At 43.4% G+C, this 5,272-nt stretch overlaps 11 non-coding genes across 11 annotated transcripts; all 11 read left to right on the plus strand.

The window, feature by feature from the left end:
* Positions 1–65: 65 nt before the first annotated feature.
* On the plus strand, positions 66–184 carry LOC129115973 (5S ribosomal RNA). The gene has a single exon (XR_008533336.1). It is a non-coding gene; the product is annotated as a 5S ribosomal RNA (ribosomal RNA).
* A 381-nt stretch (positions 185–565) lies between these two features.
* LOC129115980 (5S ribosomal RNA) lies at positions 566–684 on the plus strand. The gene has a single exon (XR_008533343.1). It is a non-coding gene; the product is annotated as a 5S ribosomal RNA (ribosomal RNA).
* A 381-nt stretch (positions 685–1,065) lies between these two features.
* Positions 1,066–1,184, plus strand: LOC129115981 (5S ribosomal RNA). The gene has a single exon (XR_008533344.1). It is a non-coding gene; the product is annotated as a 5S ribosomal RNA (ribosomal RNA).
* Positions 1,185–1,563: 379 nt separating this feature from the next.
* Positions 1,564–1,682, plus strand: LOC129115982 (5S ribosomal RNA). Its single transcript, XR_008533345.1, has one exon. It is a non-coding gene; the product is annotated as a 5S ribosomal RNA (ribosomal RNA).
* Positions 1,683–2,062: 380 nt separating this feature from the next.
* On the plus strand, positions 2,063–2,181 carry LOC129115984 (5S ribosomal RNA). Its single transcript, XR_008533346.1, has one exon. It is a non-coding gene; the product is annotated as a 5S ribosomal RNA (ribosomal RNA).
* A 380-nt stretch (positions 2,182–2,561) lies between these two features.
* LOC129115974 (5S ribosomal RNA) lies at positions 2,562–2,680 on the plus strand. Its single transcript, XR_008533337.1, has one exon. It is a non-coding gene; the product is annotated as a 5S ribosomal RNA (ribosomal RNA).
* Positions 2,681–3,061: 381 nt separating this feature from the next.
* LOC129115975 (5S ribosomal RNA) lies at positions 3,062–3,180 on the plus strand. The gene has a single exon (XR_008533338.1). It is a non-coding gene; the product is annotated as a 5S ribosomal RNA (ribosomal RNA).
* Positions 3,181–3,560: 380 nt separating this feature from the next.
* Positions 3,561–3,679, plus strand: LOC129115976 (5S ribosomal RNA). The gene has a single exon (XR_008533339.1). It is a non-coding gene; the product is annotated as a 5S ribosomal RNA (ribosomal RNA).
* Positions 3,680–4,059: 380 nt separating this feature from the next.
* Positions 4,060–4,178, plus strand: LOC129115977 (5S ribosomal RNA). Its single transcript, XR_008533340.1, has one exon. It is a non-coding gene; the product is annotated as a 5S ribosomal RNA (ribosomal RNA).
* A 380-nt stretch (positions 4,179–4,558) lies between these two features.
* LOC129115978 (5S ribosomal RNA) lies at positions 4,559–4,677 on the plus strand. Its single transcript, XR_008533341.1, has one exon. It is a non-coding gene; the product is annotated as a 5S ribosomal RNA (ribosomal RNA).
* A 380-nt stretch (positions 4,678–5,057) lies between these two features.
* LOC129115979 (5S ribosomal RNA) lies at positions 5,058–5,176 on the plus strand. Its single transcript, XR_008533342.1, has one exon. It is a non-coding gene; the product is annotated as a 5S ribosomal RNA (ribosomal RNA).
* Positions 5,177–5,272: the final 96 nt, after the last annotated feature.

Genomic DNA, 5,272 nt, shown 5'->3' on the forward strand with positions numbered 1-5,272 from the left:
TAGACGACAGAGCAAAGCGTGGTGATATAGTATCTTTAAAAGGACCTTTGGTAGGCACAATATTTGCTTACGGCCATACCACCCTGAACACGCCCGATCTCGTCTGATCTCGGAAGCTAAGCAGGGTCGGGCCTGGTCAGTACTTGGATGGGAGACCGCCTGGGAATACCAGGTGCTGTAAGCTTTTTTTCACTCCTCTTTACAAAAAGCAGAGGGCGCTGCTGCTTTTTCAGTGGACACCGACAGGGTGGGAAGGATATAGCTAGATCATGACTTGCCGGTATAGAAATGACACAAATCCAGTTAAATGATGGCTTTCATCATTCCTAAGCTCATCGATCATTTTCTTTTCAATTTTATGCTAACGTATTCTACATTTCAACAGTAAATATTAATATTTTTACTGCACTACATTTGTGATCCTTATAGCCACTTTGTACATTCTGATTTGACATTTAAAAGCTGTGAGTGTGTCTGGAAATCTGCAGGCGCTCCCTGTATAGACGAAAGAGCAAAGCGTGGTGATATAGTATCTTTAAAAGGACCTTTGGTAGGCACAATATTTGCTTACGGCCATACCACCCTGAACACGCCCGATCTCGTCTGATCTCGGAAGCTAAGCAGGGTCGGGCCTGGTCAGTACTTGGATGGGAGACCGCCTGGGAATACCAGGTGCTGTAAGCTTTTTTTCACTCCTCTTTACAAAAAGCAGAGGGCGCTGCTGCTTTTTCAGTGGACACCGACAGGGTGGGAAGGATATAGCTAGAACATGACTTGCCGGTATAGAAATGACACAAATCCAGTTAAATGATGGCTTTCATCATTCCTAAGCTCATCGATCATTTTCTTTTCAATTTTATGCTAACGTATTCTACATTTCAACAGTAAATATTAATATTTTTACTGCACTACATTTGTGATCCTTATAGCCACTTTGTACATTCTGATTTGACATTTAAAAGCTGTGAGTGTGTCTGGAAATCTGCAGGCGCTCCCTGTATAGACGACAGAGCAAAGCGTGGTGATATAGTATCTTTAAAAGGACCTTTGGTAGGCACAATATTTGCTTACGGCCATACCACCCTGAACACGCCCGATCTCGTCTGATCTCGGAAGCTAAGCAGGGTCGGGCCTGGTCAGTACTTGGATGGGAGACCGCCTGGGAATACCAGGTGCTGTAAGCTTTTTTCACTCCTCTTTACAAAAAGCAGAGGCGCTGCTGCTTTTTCAGTGGACACCGACAGGGTGGGAAGGATATAGCTAGATCATGACTTGCCGGTATAGAAATGACACAAATCCAGTTAAATGATGGCTTTCATCATTCCTAAGCTCATCGATCATTTTCTTTTCAATTTTATGCTAACGTATTCTACATTTCAACAGTAAATATTAATATTTTTACTGCACTACATTTGTGATCCTTATAGCCACTTTGTACATTCTGATTTGACATTTAAAAGCTGTGAGTGTGTCTGGAAATCTGCAGGCGCTCCCTGTATAGACGAAAGAGCAAAGCGTGGTGATATAGTATCTTTAAAAGGCCCTTTGGTAGGCACAATATTTGCTTACGGCCATACCACCCTGAACACGCCCGATCTCGTCTGATCTCGGAAGCTAAGCAGGGTCGGGCCTGGTCAGTACTTGGATGGGAGACCGCCTGGGAATACCAGGTGCTGTAAGCTTTTTTCACTCCTCTTTACAAAAAGCAGAGGGCGCTGCTGCTTTTTCAGTGGACACCGACAGGGTGGGAAGGAAATAGCTAGAACATGACTTGCCGGTATAGAAATGACACAAATCCAGTTAAATGATGGCTTTCATCATTCCTAAGCTCATCGATCATTTTCTTTTCAATTTTATGCTAACGTATTCTACATTTCAACAGTAAATATTAATATTTTTACTGCACTACATTTGTGATCCTTATAGCCACTTTGTACATTCTGATTTGACATTTAAAAGCTGTGAGTGTGTCTGGAAATCTGCAGGCGCTCCCTGTATAGACGACAGAGCAAAGCGTGGTGATATAGTATCTTTAAAAGGACCTTTGGTAGGCACAATATTTGCTTACGGCCATACCACCCTGAACACGCCCGATCTCGTCTGATCTCGGAAGCTAAGCAGGGTCGGGCCTGGTCAGTACTTGGATGGGAGACCGCCTGGGAATACCAGGTGCTGTAAGCTTTTTTCACTCCTCTTTACAAAAAGCAGAGGGCGCTGCTGCTTTTTCAGTGGACACCGACAGGGTGGGAAGGATATAGCTAGATCATGACTTGCCGGTATAGAAATGACACAAATCCAGTTAAATGATGGCTTTCATCATTCCTAAGCTCATCGATCATTTTCTTTTCAATTTTATGCTAACGTATTCTACATTTCAACAGTAAATATTAATATTTTTACTGCACTACATTTGTGATCCTTATAGCCACTTTGTACATTCTGATTTGACATTTAAAAGCTGTGAGTGTGTCTGGAAATCTGCAGGCGCTCCCTGTATAGACGAAAGAGCAAAGCGTGGTGATATAGTATCTTTAAAAGGACCTTTGGTAGGCACAATATTTGCTTACGGCCATACCACCCTGAACACGCCCGATCTCGTCTGATCTCGGAAGCTAAGCAGGGTCGGGCCTGGTCAGTACTTGGATGGGAGACCGCCTGGGAATACCAGGTGCTGTAAGCTTTTTTTCACTCCTCTTTACAAAAAGCAGAGGGCGCTGCTGCTTTTTCAGTGGACACCGACAGGGTGGGAAGGATATAGCTAGATCATGACTTGCCGGTATAGAAATGACACAAATCCAGTTAAATGATGGCTTTCATCATTCCTAAGCTCATCGATCATTTTCTTTTCAATTTTATGCTAACGTATTCTACATTTCAACAGTAAATATTAATATTTTTACTGCACTACATTTGTGATCCTTATAGCCACTTTGTACATTCTGATTTGACATTTAAAAGCTGTGAGTGTGTCTGGAAATCTGCAGGCGCTCCCTGTATAGACGAAAGAGCAAAGCGTGGTGATATAGTATCTTTAAAAGGACCTTTGGTAGGCACAATATTTGCTTACGGCCATACCACCCTGAACACGCCCGATCTCGTCTGATCTCGGAAGCTAAGCAGGGTCGGGCCTGGTCAGTACTTGGATGGGAGACCGCCTGGGAATACCAGGTGCTGTAAGCTTTTTTCACTCCTCTTTACAAAAAGCAGAGGGCGCTGCTGCTTTTTCAGTGGACACCGACAGGGTGGGAAGGATATAGCTAGAACATGACTTGCCGGTATAGAAATGACACAAATCCAGTTAAATGATGGCTTTCATCATTCCTAAGCTCATCGATCATTTTCTTTTCAATTTTATGCTAACGTATTCTACATTTCAACAGTAAATATTAATATTTTTACTGCACTACATTTGTGATCCTTATAGCCACTTTGTACATTCTGATTTGACATTTAAAAGCTGTGAGTGTGTCTGGAAATCTGCAGGCGCTCCCTGTATAGACGAAAGAGCAAAGCGTGGTGATATAGTATCTTTAAAAGGACCTTTGGTAGGCACAATATTTGCTTACGGCCATACCACCCTGAACACGCCCGATCTCGTCTGATCTCGGAAGCTAAGCAGGGTCGGGCCTGGTCAGTACTTGGATGGGAGACCGCCTGGGAATACCAGGTGCTGTAAGCTTTTTTCACTCCTCTTTACAAAAAGCAGAGGGCGCTGCTGCTTTTTCAGTGGACACCGACAGGGTGGGAAGGAAATAGCTAGAACATGACTTGCCGGTATAGAAATGACACAAATCCAGTTAAATGATGGCTTTCATCATTCCTAAGCTCATCGATCATTTTCTTTTCAATTTTATGCTAACGTATTCTACATTTCAACAGTAAATATTAATATTTTTACTGCACTACATTTGTGATCCTTATAGCCACTTTGTACATTCTGATTTGACATTTAAAAGCTGTGAGTGTGTCTGGAAATCTGCAGGCGCTCCCTGTATAGACGATAGAGCAAAGCGTGGTGATATAGTATCTTTAAAAGGACCTTTGGTAGGCACAATATTTGCTTACGGCCATACCACCCTGAACACGCCCGATCTCGTCTGATCTCGGAAGCTAAGCAGGGTCGGGCCTGGTCAGTACTTGGATGGGAGACCGCCTGGGAATACCAGGTGCTGTAAGCTTTTTTCACTCCTCTTTACAAAAAGCAGAGGGCGCTGCTGCTTTTTCAGTGGACACCGACAGGGTGGGAAGGATATAGCTAGATCATGACTTGCCGGTATAGAAATGACACAAATCCAGTTAAATGATGGCTTTCATCATTCCTAAGCTCATCGATCATTTTCTTTTCAATTTTATGCTAACGTATTCTACATTTCAACAGTAAATATTAATATTTTTACTGCACTACATTTGTGATCCTTATAGCCACTTTGTACATTCTGATTTGACATTTAAAAGCTGTGAGTGTGTCTGGAAATCTGCAGGCGCTCCCTGTATAGACGACAGAGCAAAGCGTGGTGATATAGTATCTTTAAAAGGACCTTTGGTAGGCACAATATTTGCTTACGGCCATACCACCCTGAACACGCCCGATCTCGTCTGATCTCGGAAGCTAAGCAGGGTCGGGCCTGGTCAGTACTTGGATGGGAGACCGCCTGGGAATACCAGGTGCTGTAAGCTTTTTTCACTCCTCTTTACAAAAAGCAGAGGGCGCTGCTGCTTTTTCAGTGGACACCGACAGGGTGGGAAGGATATAGCTAGATCATGACTTGCCGGTATAGAAATGACACAAATCCAGTTAAATGATGGCTTTCATCATTCCTAAGCTCATCGATCATTTTCTTTTCAATTTTATGCTAACGTATTCTACATTTCAACAGTAAATATTAATATTTTTACTGCACTACATTTGTGATCCTTATAGCCACTTTGTACATTCTGATTTGACATTTAAAAGCTGTGAGTGTGTCTGGAAATCTGCAGGCGCTCCCTGTATAGACGAAAGAGCAAAGCGTGGTGATATAGTATCTTTAAAAGGACCTTTGGTAGGCACAATATTTGCTTACGGCCATACCACCCTGAACACGCCCGATCTCGCCTGATCTCGGAAGCTAAGCAGGGTCGGGCCTGGTCAGTACTTGGATGGGAGACCGCCTGGGAATACCAGGTGCTGTAAGCTTTTTTCACTCCTCTTTACAAAAAGCAGAGGGCGCTGCTGCTTTTTCAGTGGACACCGACAGGGTGGGAAGGAAATAGCTAGAACATGACTTGCCGG

The sequence above is a fragment of the Anoplopoma fimbria genome, unplaced genomic scaffold, assembly GCF_027596085.1.
Source record: "Anoplopoma fimbria isolate UVic2021 breed Golden Eagle Sablefish unplaced genomic scaffold, Afim_UVic_2022 Un_contig_7851_pilon_pilon, whole genome shotgun sequence".
NCBI lineage: Eukaryota > Metazoa > Chordata > Actinopteri > Perciformes > Anoplopomatidae > Anoplopoma > Anoplopoma fimbria.